The following is a 15494-nucleotide window of genomic DNA, read 5'->3' as shown; positions in this document are numbered from 1 at the left end:
GTCAAAAGGTCCTGCATGACCCAGGCTTCGCTTGGAAGCATGGAAGAAATGTTTCCTTTCTATTGACCTTCCTATTTGTAGACTGGACACTGGTTTGAGTGCCTCTGGTGCAGTCTCCATGACCTCCCTGAACAAGAGGATAGGTGACTTATCACAGCTACAGGACATATCAAGAGATTCTCATAGTCCCCAGGTACCTTTAATTACTGTGTGATATATAGATAAAGCTTTAACAAAACACAAATATTCTCAATAAACATTGACTGGAAGAGATTTACCATCACAAGTTAACTAGGCACAGCCCAAGAAAGGGTCCTTAAAACAAGAATTTCTTGTCTGTCTCAAATGAAGACTCTTCTAGTATAATCAGAAGCAGTCTTCCCTCTTTTCCAGTTTCCTTTACCCTGATTTGCAGTTTTCAGAAGGAAGGGAAGCTTCATATTACATACCTATAGACAAGAAGTAAACTGATCAGAATTCAGATTAAGCTTCAAAGGAACTGTTTTTCTAGATTGCATACATCTGTTTCAAAGAGGTAGCCCTAGTTTTTCTTGAGACAAATCATTCTTGTTATAGGCAAAAATGTGTCAAAGGTAACATTTGTTGTATGTCAGAGAAACATAAAAGACATCTTTCAGTAGCCATAGGTAACCCAATTCTTGTCTGCATCCATTTAATCCAAATCTGTAATCCAGTGTGCAGTACAAGGCAGGAGTGGACTGAAAACTAACAATTCTGTATCTCCATAAACCTGTTCAGACCTTTAATAAGTTTATTTGAAATGAATTTCATTATCCCTTCTAACCTGGAAATAGTTTATTTTAATTTTATATATAAATTTTTTTATTATTATAATACCTTTGAAATTCAGGTGACCATTTGGTATTAGGGCAGAATTACATATAGCTCACTGGGAAGAACAGCTGGACATTCAGATGACTATCCAATGACCATTTTTATCTCCCCTTTAATGAAGGAATTTAACCATCAGCAAGCCCAATTGTAGTGACGGTTTGTAAGCAGGCACAGCTGAAGTCATTAAGATGGTATTTCTTTGACTCAGAGAGTGGTGTACATGGGTTAAGATAACATAATCAGTTAACATTAACCATGTACATACTGTGCTTTAAGGTCCCAGGTAGACGTTATAGAAAATACAAATCCATTTAAATATTTTCTTTGCTTCAGAGACTGGTCTATCAAAGAAGGCATATAAACACAGGGTAAAGAGAAGCAGTCTATGTAAAACCTCCAGCATAACCACTTAAGGAAAACTGTGCTATAACCCTGTTTAAATTTTAATAAACCCTTTAAATAACATTTATAAACAAAGTTACCAAGTAATTGATATTTTTTCTCATACAGAGACGTGAACTAATTCTCTTAAGTATAGTATTATACTGTATAAACTTTGAAATGCCCTTGTAAGCCTTGAAACAGGATTTAAATGACCATCTCCTTTAAAAGTTTAGAGATGTTTTACATAGACTCGCCCTTCTCTAAGGCAGCCATAGCCTGTACAAGCATTTGCTGCTGGTGAGCTCTCTGCCACTGCATCTTACACATACACCAAACCATACAGACACAAGCAGCAACCGGCAAGAATCCCCAAAAGGCCATCCCCTCCCAGTCCTTGAGGAAGGAAAAGGCTCCTTGGAGGGTCTTCATCCAGTCTTCTATAGAGGCTATCTCTACTCTTGTAGCATTCACCGCCACAATTGATGCCTGTATCTTTACTCCAGTTGCCTTGGAGAGCTGTAGAGGGTTCTCTAGATAGATTACCTGCCTTAGAGAAATTAAGATACTCCACAGGGGTTATTCATAATCCAGGCATATGATAAATACATCCCACAAACATTAACTGCCCTAAGATATCCACTTGTTCCTGTAATAAATCTACTCTTTGATTTACCAAAAGTAGGCCTGCCTTCAACTGCACGAATAATTTTTTCTCCAACGCCTCAGTGGTGTTCTGAGATATTGAATTTAACACAGCAGTAGTACTGCAACATTAATCAAAGGGTTCCTCGTTAGAACTGAATACCTTAGAAAATATACTAGCATCTAGTTCTACACAATATTCCAGGTAAACAGATTTCCAATTCAAATAATTGTCCCCTGAAAGAACAGCCCTACAAAGATTTTGCCAATCAAAAGGAGTCATAGCACGTCTAGTAAGGCTCTCAAACTGAGTTATAGTATAAGCTGCTTGTATCCCATAAGTAGCCACAGATTCTTTTAACCTTTGAATTATTTTTTAGTCTAGGGGTTTGTGATATCTTTGATTGTTGTGGTCCCTTTTCCTAGGGAACTTTAATCTCCGTCCCTTTTCCTAGGGAACTTTAATCTCTGTCCCTTTTCCTAGGGAACTTTAATCTCCGTCCCTTTTCCTAGGGAACTTTAATCTCTGTCCCTTTTCCTAGGGAACTTTAATCTCCGTCCCTTTTCCTAGGGAACTTTAATCTCTGTCCCTTTTCCTAGGGAACTTTAATCTCCGTCCCTTTTCCTAGGGAACTTTAATCTCTGTCCCTTTTCCTAGGGAACTTTAATCTCCGTCCCTTTTCCTAGGGAACTTTAATCTCTGTCCCTTTTCCTAGGGAACTTTAATCTCCGTCCCTTTTCCTAGGGAACTTTAATCTCTGTCCCTTTTCCTAGGGAACTTTAATCTCCGTCCCTTTTCCTAGGGAACTTTAATCTCTGTCCCTTTTCCTAGGGAACTTTAATCTCCGTCCCTTTTCCTAGGGAACTTTAATCTCTGTCCCTTTTCCTAGGGAACTTTAATCTCCGTCCCTTTTCCTAGGGAACTTTAATCTCTGTCCCTTTTCCTAGGGAACTTTAATCTCCGTCCCTTTTCCTAGGGAACTTTAATCTCTGTCCCTTTTCCTAGGGAACTTTTATCTCCGTCCCTTTTCCTAGGGATCTTTAGTCTCTGTCCCTTTTCCTAGGGAACTTTAATCTCCGTTCCACCTTGTGGAAACTTTCCCTTCGTTCCCTCTTAGGGGAAACTTTTGCTAGCACTATTGTTTGTCTTTTACTTACAACTCTGGAGCATCAGGGTCCCCGTACGGGCCACCACTTGCCGCAATCCAAGACTCCGTCCAGCAGAATCCAGGAAGAATGACACAGACACCAAGGCAGGGTTCAAGCTTCTTCTTCTTTATTATGCACTCCAGCTTTTTATATAGCGTTCTCAACAGACCTCCCTCCAGCCAGGACCAATCAGGGCACTCACACACATGCAACAGGCAGGCAGAGTGGCAGCCCATTGGGCCACACAGCAGGGTCATGCCGGATGACGTCTCTAATCAGGCAGGCAGCACATGATCGAGCTCATCGAGCTTGCGAGGGTCACGAGACTTGGCAACCAGCCAAGGCGCCTCAGGCAGGAAGCTTGGAGTCACGAGACTTGGCAGCCAGCCAAGAGTTGGAGTCACGAGGCTTGGCAGCTAGCCAAGGCGCCATTTTTGGCTGACTCGGCCATGCTCGCTTCCCACAGTTTAGACACAAGGTCATGACAAACCAGTTTCAAAGCCAAGACCGACTACCTTGATGAAATTCTAATCAGATGTATAGAAAAGAAAATTTTAAAAGCCAGCAGTATTTTACATATATTTATACATGCATATATATATATATACACATATATGAGAATCTTATCTCAAAACTGGCTCTGATGAACAAAGCCATACATATAGATGCTAGACATAAAGACTTTAACTTGAAGAAAGCATTTTCAGAACTATCGTTTACATTTTAATATGGTAAATGCTTTTAACTGGGTTTCAGAGTTAATGAGTGGTGTAAAACAGAATTATACATTGCATTTGCACTCAAGGCTAACCATAGCCAGAAGTTAGAGTATGATAAAGTAAGCTAATACTTAAACAATTTTCATCAGTTTTTTTTTTAATTACAGCTGTCTACAGTAAACTCTTTCCTAAAGTAACATGCAGGAACTTAGAAAGAATGAGAGGTGAAAGCACAGGAGCACAGCACACAGGGTCAGAGGAGACAGCATGCCATGCCTGCAGGGCTGGCAGGCTGTGACAGCAACATCTCAGGCTCAGTATGGTCTTTTCCTTCTTCAGAGGAAAATGTATGCATCTGTGTGTATGTGTATGTGGGAAACACTTGAGGAAATAAGCACAAAATCATATCACTGCCAGAGTCTAAGAAGACACACTGTAGCAAACAGTTATGAGCTAATTCTCAGAGATGTATAGAGGTTTTTCAGTGTATGCATAAATATACATGGTAATTTTTACAAGATAAACACAATAACGTTTGCATGTAGTTATTCTGAACACATTGTAGTTGTCTCTTTTTGTCTCAGGCTGTTCTGGAAGCAAGAGATGGCTCAGGCTATCTTGGGGTTCAGTTCTTACAAGGTACCCAAGAAGGCATGTGCTACTGCATCTAACTCAGGTGTCCTCCAGCCAGAGAAACAAAAGCACCACTGCCACGTGGCCATCACCAGGAGCCTGGCAGAGATCTTTCAGTTATCTGAGATCCCCACTCAAGCAAAACTAAGATTTCTGGTTTTAATTACCAATAGGAGTTTAGGAATAGTGAATATAAAGACAGTTCAATGTAGACTTAAACGTGAGAGCTAAAGGCAAGGGTTGTTCCAAGGGAGAAAAGTACAGAGCCATATATAAGCCAACAGAGTTTCCAGGGATTAAATGCACTCCTCCCCAAATAGGCCATCTCTGCCTGTTTACAGAGCCATGATGCAGGAAACACAGAAGAAAGGAAAAGGCCAAAAGGATGTGACAGGAAGACTAAGTCCCAGAATTCATCTTGCTCTGAAGATGAGTTATCATATTAAATCAAATCTATAACCAACTGGAGTTTAATAATAATTTTTTTTTCAAATCATTTTCAGGACTTTAGAGGTCTGGAAGCAACACAAACCGGACTGAGAATGTCAAAACCAAAACACTTCCAAAGCCAGGAAACCAAAGAGATACCTTAAAGCAAAAATACTCCAAAGGTATGTAACAAATAAGGTCCTTAAACAACCAGCTCAGATACTATTTTGTATAAACAACTAGCACTTAAAAGTTTTGTGAAACATTTAATTGACCTAAAGACATTGTTGAATAAATTTAACGATAATTAGGGTACCTAAATTTATAAGCCCTTTGAATGCACTACCAAAATACCCCTTTTTATAAATCTGCATGTGTATTTTAATTAGGCATGCCAAAATAAACCTAAATAAAACCAATAATTTCTTGTACAATAAATGAATGAGAATAATAACTGAAGTGGCCAGTTTGTTTTGATGGAAACATATGAAGACAATGATCACAGACACATATGACAGAGTTATTTGAGAGCTCAACACATAAGAAAACTTATAGACATTCATGACATAATTCCACACAAACTAAATGCACCCAAAACACAAAAATGAAGGAGTTCCTGTGAATGACATAAGCAATTTTAAGGTCAAAAGAGCCTATAGATGGCCTGTCGAGACCAGGAATCTTCATCTAGTTCAGCTCACTGGAGGCCTAAGGCTTAAACCCCATGCCCTCAGCTGTCTTCCTGAAATCAGAAAAATAGTTAAGCATACAATTAAGAGGTGACAAGGTTTTAGAGGAAGATTGGCCCATGACAAGGGTTAGTATAGAGGACTCACCAAAAATAAAACAAACACAAACAGACAAGATGAACCAGATTATTACTGGGTCTGAATTTCCAAAAAGTGACCAAGTGTCAGACCCAGCAACCAGGTGGTCTTGGGGGCATCCCCTCCGAAGGCCAATTGAATTTTGGTGAGTCCAGCTTCCCTCCTAGAACCTGGCCTGCCCAGAACAGAAAGGGGGTACCCCAAAAAGAACATAGTGATGCCTCTTACCTTGCTACACAGATGTGACCTAGTGACTGGAGATGACAGGACTAACTGGGGCTGAGGAACGTCTCTCAGCCCAAGTCCTCTGACAGTTCCTGCCTTTCAGGGCCACTCTACCATCTACGTGGAATCTCCAAATGTTGTGGTCTGAGAGAAGGGATCCAATTAGTCTCAGAGATGGAGTTGCAGCCAGGAAAAATTTATATACAATTGCATTCGAGCCAAACTTTTTCTCCACAGGAATAGGAGATGAGTGGCCCGAGTTAAAACAGCAAAGTCTTTTATAGGTCTTTTATGACCTTTTGCAAGCAAGTAAGCTCAGATCAGAAGCAGAAATGTGTGGTTAGCAATTTAGCAAGGTTTACAAAAATGTTACAGCATTACAGGACTTGACCACAAGTCAAGGTTAGCTGATTTTTGAGGATACGCTTGCAACATACAATTTTTCGAGGAATCCAAGCACTAAAACCCAGAAAAATAATTTCATTTAGCTAAAAGGTTGAACTACTGATTCACTTGTATCACACACAATGTAGAAGGATGAAAGAGGGAGTCAACTAGGTCATTAGTGGACCAGCCCCTAACACAGGTAAGGCATTGGAATTTTTTTTCACATCATGGTGGTCAGTGCTTCTTCTCCGAGAAAAATTCTGTGATACTATTATGAAATTTATGGACATTTGTCTTTAATTTCCATATTTATGTGTGAGATGTGTCATGCAGTTGACCCAGGCTCCATCCTTACAGTCTGCATCTCTAGAAGACACAATCATGATCTCTTGCAAGTCTAGTGAGAACATAAAAAATTACTTAAGCTGCTAACAGCAGAAATCATAGGAAGATCCTTGGTTCCTGATCTATGATACATCCACTTTGAAACCAGGAATTTCATTGAGGTTCAGGGCAGTGCGTCTGGAACAGATTATGTTTTCACTATCAGCAATGTGAAGTCTGAAGATTCTGCAACTTATTACTGTCAGCAAGGGTATAACCCTTACCCAGTGATACACGTCACAACAAAAACTACACTGAGAAGCAGACTGTGAGATTTGGCTGCTCCAGCTGTTCTTCCAGGTGCCTCCTCCTGCTGACAGTATCTCTCAGACGTGGACATGTTTTCAAGAACACTGGGAGTTTTGGGTGAGGCACCCAGAGAGATTATTATACATGTAACATTCCACTTCCTCAGCATAATGGTTCAGACATGACCATGTAGCCCATGAATTCTTAAGAACAGATTTTATGCCTGAGACATGTGAATGTAATATACTTATGATGCATATAGAAAAATAGAAGTCATTGTAAATTTGAGCAGGGATGGTTTTAACTCAGGAAAAGAGAGTACCAATAATATTTCTCAACTACCTTGTATGTTCTTGTATTCATCAAAATTAAATCTTTGAAAATGGGATTCTCTGGTGCTACCATAGAACATAGGGCTTCCTGCCAAGAAATCTATAGGCTGCTTAGGCATGCTGTGCTCAGACCTGCTCAGGCAACTCAGCATTGTCTTGTGGTGTTGATAATACACCTCACAGTATGGCCCCTATTGCTGAATTTTCCAGAATATTCATGGTAAGGTGTTCTAGTTTCCTTTTTATTGTTGCAATAAACAAACAACGCTGAACAAAAGCAATATGAGGAATGAAAAGGGATCATTTGCCTTGCATTTCCCAGGTCACAATCTATGACTGAGTAAACTCAGAGCAGGAAGTTACTCACAGTCAAAGAAATATAGAACAAACCATGGAGAATGTTCCCTTCTGGCTTACTGAGGCTCACACTCAGCCTGATTTTGTTTTGCTTTTTTCTGTGCTTTTGACACAGTGTCTTCCTGTAGCCCCAATTGGCCTCAAACTTGCTATGTAAACCAGCCTGACCTCCATATCACAGAGATCTGTCTGCCTGTGTCCATGGAATGAGGGATTGAAGGCATGTGCTACCATGTCCCAATAAAAAGGATTTCTTTTACCATGCAGGACTACCAGCCGAGAGATGGCAAGGCCCACAGTGAGTGGGGTCCCCCCACTTCAATCAAAAATCAGGAAACCGTTCATTGACATGCCTAAGGGTCAGTATGATCTGGGGAGTTTTCCAAAAAATACTCTCCAATGACTCTGGGCATGGTCCAGATGACAACTGAAGGTAACCAGGACATAGGAGATTGATTCATAATATGATTGCAAGATTTTGAAGTATTATTGGTAAGTTTCAAATGTAGTAAATTATTGATTCATTTATTAGAGAATGAGGAAATATAATAAATACACTGGAATCTTTTGACAGTAATGAATAGAATAATTTAAAACAAACACAGATGAAAACATTTTTATTAATACTAGGAGAAAGATCTACTGCTGAAAATTTGTCCAAAGCCAGTGGCCTCATTTAGGTCATAGGCAGCTTGTTATAAATGTAAAGGTGCACTCTGCTATTTATACTTGATGGTTTTATCTACATTAACAAGGCATCAGGTTAGTCACATAAGATTGTTGTACCTCATCCACTGGACCCCAAAAAGACCACCGAGAACCCAACACACCAAAATGCAAAAGCAAAGGTTTATGGTTTATTCTGGCTTAAGCTCGGGCTCTCAGACCTCACCAACTCAACGGATCTGATCTGTGAGCCCAGAGTAAGGGAGAGTGGAGCCATTTATAGGTTTTAGAAAAAGAGAGGAGGGGGATACTGAAGATACATTTTGGTTGGTTCAAGGAGCCCGCGCATGCCAACATAATTTTAAACTGATTGGATGTATAAGATGAAGCCCTGGAAGTTTTTTATTGGTAGGTGCTATTCTCAGGGTTGTGGAATGTGCTGACTGTTTTCTGTGGGGCCAGGAGTCTCCATTTTCACCTTATAGGGCAGTTTTCATGCCTGGGCTTGCTTAATTTATAATTTCCTGGAAGGGCGGGGATAGCAGGCAGTGTCAGGGCATGCCAGGGCATGTCTAGGCATGTCTAAAGCAGCAGCCAAGCATTTTACAGAAGCTAAAAGAGCAATTAGTGGGTATCTGGGGGGATTTGGGGTAGCAGGTGAATGAAGAGGGTCTCAGGGTCCTACATTATTAGGAAGATTTGTTTGCAAGATTTACTTTAGCTACAGTGATCATCTATGTGTGGAAGAGGACATAGCAAAAACCACCAACCAGGCAACTCCATAGGCAGGGGGGAGGGCAGCAGTTTATTTGAGAGCAAATGGACCACTGGGCTACCTATGGGGCAGCAGGTAAACAGCAGCAAGAAGCAGCAGCAAGCAGGGAAGTCAGACATCTTTTATAGGCAGTCATGTGGGTGGGTAATTTTCCATGATGTACCCCAAGCAGTTCAACTCAGGATTGGTTAGTCCCTCAATGAGCAGCCGGAATTGCCTGAGGATAAGTTTGAACCCCCATTTTAGAATATTGTGAGCTGTGCCCCCCAGAAGCCTGCCAGGAACCTAACATTCCAGCCTTTTTTTCATGATAAGGGACTAAGGCAAACTTTCTTTAGCTACTTCATGGTGGACAAGGATGTTGGCAAAGAGGGATGTGATCTCAAAAGCCTGGAATGTTGGACTGGAGTGTGGAATTAGGTGGGAGGGTGGTGTTAGGAGACCTGAAGAAAAATTTACTTAAAAGCATCTGGTTCACACATCATTGGGACATCTCATTGATTCTGTCCTGAAAAGACATGGAATGATCATTATTATGAAGAGGATGGATATCAGAGGGGAAGGAGAAATAAGGCAAAAATAGTTACACACAAATTCTAGGCAGAAAACCAGGAGAAGTCAGAACAGGGTGAACTTTCAGCTGGGAGTTTGATGAGGGTGTCTAAGACCATCCATCTACTGGGTTTCTCCTCATTTTTCTTTTGGTTGCCACGGCTAGACTGAAGATTTGCTTTTCATGTACTTTGATAGTTGTTGGAATGACTAGAATCACAATTTGATTTCCCTCCCAAATGACCTCTAGACAGGGAAAAAGAAGAAATTTAGCCATGATTTAATTTTTAGATAAGTATAGGTTTTTTTCTTTTGGTTGCAGGTAGGGACTTCAGAGTTGATAAGACCAGGATTTGAAGTCTGACACCTGAGCAGCATTTTCTTATTAAAAACAAATCATTAGTGAGAAAGTGTCTAAATAGCATCTTATAGGAACTAAATCTAGTGTCTGGGATGTTCAATCATTTGGGCTCTTAAAGAAATATACCAGTCATTTAACTCTTTACTTATACTTTCCTGTGGGGTATTTATGACTATGAGGTTGTCCCAAATAAGCCAATTTGTTTTTACTCTTAAGGTTGGTTGAAGATCTCATCCTCAGCAGTAACATGAGGTTTTGAGGAGGCCCTTGTTCCCTAGGCCTTTCTTTTACGAGTTCCATCTATATGATTATAAGTCAAAGGTCCTTTTAGACCATGGCTGTCTTCACTTGGAAGCAGGGAGGAAAAAGTTTCCTCTGTATTAACCCTCCTCTTTGAAGACAGGACACTTGTTCAAGTCCATCTAGAGGGGTATCCGTGGTCTCCCTGAACAGAACAGGTGACTCACCAGTTACAGGACATTTCAAGAGGATTAACGGCATAGGCCACCATGCCCAGCCTTACAGTAGCTTTTTATTTATTTGTTTTTAAGGATTATAGGAATTTTCTATCCTGCTTTTTCTTTTTAGATATTTTTACTTGTTATTTTTATTTTATGTGTATGAGTGTATTGCCTGAATGTATGTGAGTGCACCCGTGTCCTGCAATGCTGCGGTCAGAAGAGGGCTGCAGATTCTCCTGGAACTGAAGTTAAGGATGGTTTGTAGCTGCCATGTGGATGCTGGAAATCGAACCTGGGTCCTCTGAAAGAGCAGTCAGTGGTATTAACCACTTAGCCATCTCTCCAGCCCCCAATCTGGTGGTAAGTACCATGAAATACATAGTTGAAGCTTAGACAAAATCAAAACATTGAAAGATAAACTTTGACTAGACAAATATTTTGTTCCTTAAACTAGTTGATTAAACTATGAACTTAGAAATTTTAAGGTTATCTATACATAATTTCTGTCTTATCCTTTGTATATCATAACAAACATACACAGACCTTTATCACATATATGTTCTCTCTTTTTTTTTTTTTGCTATTCTGGAAAAATAGAGCCATCAAAATCTTCATACACAAATCCTTCTAAATAAAGTATAACATTTTTTTCACCTTCCCATTTTCTTCTTAATACCATGTGACATAATAACATTAACAAATAACATTCAATCTGTTTTGAGAATTTTCTTCCTGGGGATACTAAGCAATATTTATCTCATTAATAAGGTTCTAGTGTCAAACCAATATTTGATTACATTAAAGTTTTCCCTGGAGATCCAGTTAATAATTTACTGAGTTTACATATAGAGATGACTGAGGGGTTACTGAGGTATAGGGGTCACCTGAGAGTAGTTGCACTGGAAAATCTTTAGCCAGTATGGACATTGACTTTCCTATAACTTCATGGATTAAGCCTTCTCTTTTTAGCCTTCCCCTGATTCCATACGGTGCTGGATGGCTTTAGTGTCATCCTAACACACCTGGGTTGAGGGAGCCTCAATTGGGGAATTGCTTCCATTAGACTGGCCTGTGGCCATGCCTGTGGGGTATTTTCTTGATTGTTGAGTAATGTGGGAGGGCCTATGCCACTGTGGGTATTTCCACCCCTGGGCAGGTAAGCCTGTGTTGGATAAGAGAGCAAGCTAAGCAGGGGCAAGGGGAGCAAGCCAGTAAGCAGTGATTCCCCATGGCCTGTGATCCAGCTCCTGACTCCTGGTTCCTGCCCTGAGTTCCTAAGTTGGGCTCCCTGATGAACTGTGACCTGGGAGATGTAAGACAAATAAACCCTTTCCTCCCCATGTTGGTAGTGGTCAGAGTATTTTCTCACAGCGATGGAGAAACAAACTAGGACACATACTTTAGTCCTTCTCAAATTCAGGAGATCATTTGTAATTAGAGCAGAATTACATACAGCTGACTGGGAAGAATGGCTACATACTCAGGTGAGAGTCTAATGACCCTGCTTACCCCTCCTTTAATGAAGGACCACAACTCTTAAGAAGCCCAAATGTGATGATCTTTAGCAAGTAGACACAGATTATATCATGAAGATGGCAGTTATTTGGCTCAAAAGAGCACAGTGCAGTATCATCTTACTAAAAGAAAATGGAATCCAAATAATACACTTAAGATAATAGAATGAGTTAATATTACCCATTTACACACTGTGCTTTAAAAATAGCACCCCGTAAACCTTATAGAAAACAAAAAAAAATTAATAATCTTTCTTAATTTCTGTAGTTCAGAGAATGGTCTGCAGAACTTTGCTTTAAGTTGTAAGGTGTATTCATTTTATTTGTTTGTTTCAAATGTGTTTTGGTTTAAAAATAACAAAAACCGTATTCTCAGTAAAGAATAATTACAAAATCTTAGTTACTAGAATCTGTGTAATATAGAATTAGATATTTATACATAGTCAATATGAATTTGTTTCTTAAAATTAAATTGCTTGGTATCATATTAACTGTTAAGTTAGACTTGATATAACAGGAGAAAGTACCCTCATACATAAATATGTCCCAAATAGAAGAGCAAACTAAAGGAATCCATGTCTAGAACCAAGGAAGGCAGACCATGTCTCTCACCAGCCAGCAACTGTGAATTCTAATCAATGTCCTCCGGATCTCATCATTCCTAGGTACAAGCTATGCTGGAAAGGAAACTCAGGAAGGCAACAGAAGAAACAGGGAGCTATGTTCATCACATAAATCACTATGTTCTTGTTCTGAGAGCACATGTCTCACAGGAGCATGACTCATAAAGTGAAATTTAAAATTGTTAGATCTAGTTAGAAAAGCAGCCGCCTTAGAACCACATGGTCTGAGATCAAACTTCTGATCCCCTCTGCCTGTCAAAAAGTTAATTAAAAAAAAGGTTTTTAAAACCTTGGCAAGTGGGAGCCAGCAGCTTGCCTGGGTAAGTTTGGTTGGTGTGCCCACTGTGTCTTTACTCCTCCAGCCTCATTCACTCTCCCAACTCCCCCACCCCATCTCCCCTCCTAGCAGAGGGACTGGGACATTTCCCCTATTGGCACCCAAGACCTCTGGACTGACCTTTTGGCCTAAACTCCCCACTGATTCCTGATCTTTTGCATCCAGATCAACCCAATTCCTCCCTCTAGTCCCTCACATCCCTCTGAATCTCTAGGCCGACCAGCCTCACAGCTTCCTGGAGCCAGCAGCTTGAATGGGCAAGTTTGGCTGCTGTGTCCACTGCACCTTGACTCCCCCAGCCTCATTAACCCTCCCAGCTCCCCACCCCATCTAACTTCCTAGCAGGGGCATTGGCATAATTCCTGTCCTGGCACCTCAGCCTTCTGGACGGACCTCTTGGACCAAACTCCCCACTGCTTCCTGATCCTTTGCATCCAGAACAACCCAATTCCTCCCTCTTGTCCCCACCTCCCTTTGCATCTCTGGGATGTCCAGCCATAAAGCCTCATGGAACAAGCAGTTTTCCTCGGTAAGTTTGGCTGTGCCCACTGCACCTTGATTCCTCCCAGCCTCATTCACCCTCCCAGCTCCCCCACACCATCTCTTCTCCTAGCAAGGGCACTGGCCCATTTTTTGTTGTGGCACCCCAGATCAGTGGACTGACCTCTTAGCCTAGAATCCCCAGTCCTTCCTCCTTCAGTGCATGCAAACCAACCCAATTCCTCTCTGTAGTCCCCAGGAGCACGTGGGCCTCTTCTCTCCCCAACCTCCCTTTGAATTCCTGAAGGACTGCATCTTTCCTGGGTACTGATCCCAGTCCAGACCAGCCTTCAAATTCCTGAAGACAGCATCTTTCCTGTAGGGATCCAGACCTTAGGAGAAACCATGGGAGCATCTGATCCTCATCCGACTTTGGCCTGGGAACTCCTGAGCAGCAAGTCAAAAGCATTTTGGCCACTCCAATATAAAATCAAAAGAGAGAACCAGAAGCCTAGACCAATCAGCTTTTCATGCCCAACAAGTAAACCACAAAGGCACAAAAAGTTTACAAAATGAAGCAGACCTAAACTCAATAATGGAAGGCTTGAGTCTCACACAAGAACCAGAAACTACAAAAGAGATCAATATGTCAAAGTCAAAGATAAAAAATAATAACATGGAAAACCAAAATAATATACCCCAAAAGTCCTCCAGAGTAGCACAATGAGAACCACCCCCAGAGATAACACAGGACATCGAAATGAAAGGAATAATTATGAAAATAATAAAAGAAGTCAGTGAATTTAAAGAACACACAAAGAAATAAAAAATCAAATGAAGATTGGGATATACGTCTAAATGAATTCAGAGAAGTTAGAAATATTGAAGAATAATCAGGCTGAAATGAAGAAGTGAAACATTGAGAAGCCAATTAGAAATGACAGGAGAAAGCCTCACCAATAGGATGAATGAAATGGAAAACAGAATATCAACACTGGAAGGTAAATTGGATGAAGTAGAACACTTAAGCAAAGATTATGAATAATTTAAGAAACACAAGAATGGAATATGTGGGAATCGTGTGACACCATAAAAAGACCAAACTTACAACTCATAGGCATACAGGAAGGAGAAGAATCTCAGGATAATGGTATAGAACAGATCTTCAACAGGAATGTAGAAGAAAAATTCCCCAAATTAAAGAAAGACATGCCCATACAAATACAAGAAGCATATAGAACACCAACCAGAAAAGAAACTCTCCACAGCACATCATAGTAAAAACATTAATTGTACAGAACAAAGAGAGAACACTGAAAGCTGCAAAAGAAAAACAAGTCACATATAAAGGAAAACCCATCAGAATTGCAACTGACTTTTCAGTACAAACTATGAAAGCCAGAAGAGCCTGGACTAAAGTATCCCCAGTTCTAAATGACCACAGAAGCCAACCCAGATTACTTTGCCTGACAAAATTTCTATTTTAATCAAAGAGGAAAGAAAAATCTTCCATGATATAAATAGGCTGAAAACATTCATGTCCACAAAACCAGCCTTTCAGAGAGTTCTTGAAGCAATACAAAGAGCTGAAGAAATGAATGACTATATCCAACAGCTTATGGAAAGAAACTCAATAAAGATATAACTATGGAAATGCACAGCTACACCAAGAATGTGATCAGGAATCATAATGACAGGAAGCAAAACATGCCTTTCATTAATAACTTTAAATATCACTGGAGTGAACTCGCCAGTCAAAAAGACACAGACTAGTTGAATGGATTAAGAAGCAAAACCCATCTTTTTGTTGTCTGCTAGAAACTCCTATTACTTTCAAGGACAGGAGCTACCTTAAGGTGAAAGGATTGAAAAAATTTACCAAGCGAAAGCAACCCTGAGAACTTAGAGCAATGCTGGGGGCATTACTATACCAGACTTTAAACTTTGTTACAGATCTATTCTCATAAAGCAACATGGTACTGGCACAAAAATAGACCTGTAGATCAATGGAACAAAATTGAAGACCCAAATATGAGTACATGAAATTGTAGCCACCTGATATTTAACAAAGCAGCCAAAAATATACACTGGAGGAATGACAACATGTTCAGCAAATGGTGCTAGCAAAACTGTATCTCCACTTGTAGAAGAAT

The sequence above is a fragment of the Nannospalax galili genome, unplaced genomic scaffold, assembly GCF_000622305.1.
Source record: "Nannospalax galili isolate Female #2095 unplaced genomic scaffold, S.galili_v1.0 scaffold1345, whole genome shotgun sequence".
NCBI lineage: Eukaryota > Metazoa > Chordata > Mammalia > Rodentia > Spalacidae > Nannospalax > Nannospalax galili.
This window is presented reverse-complemented; position numbering follows the sequence as displayed.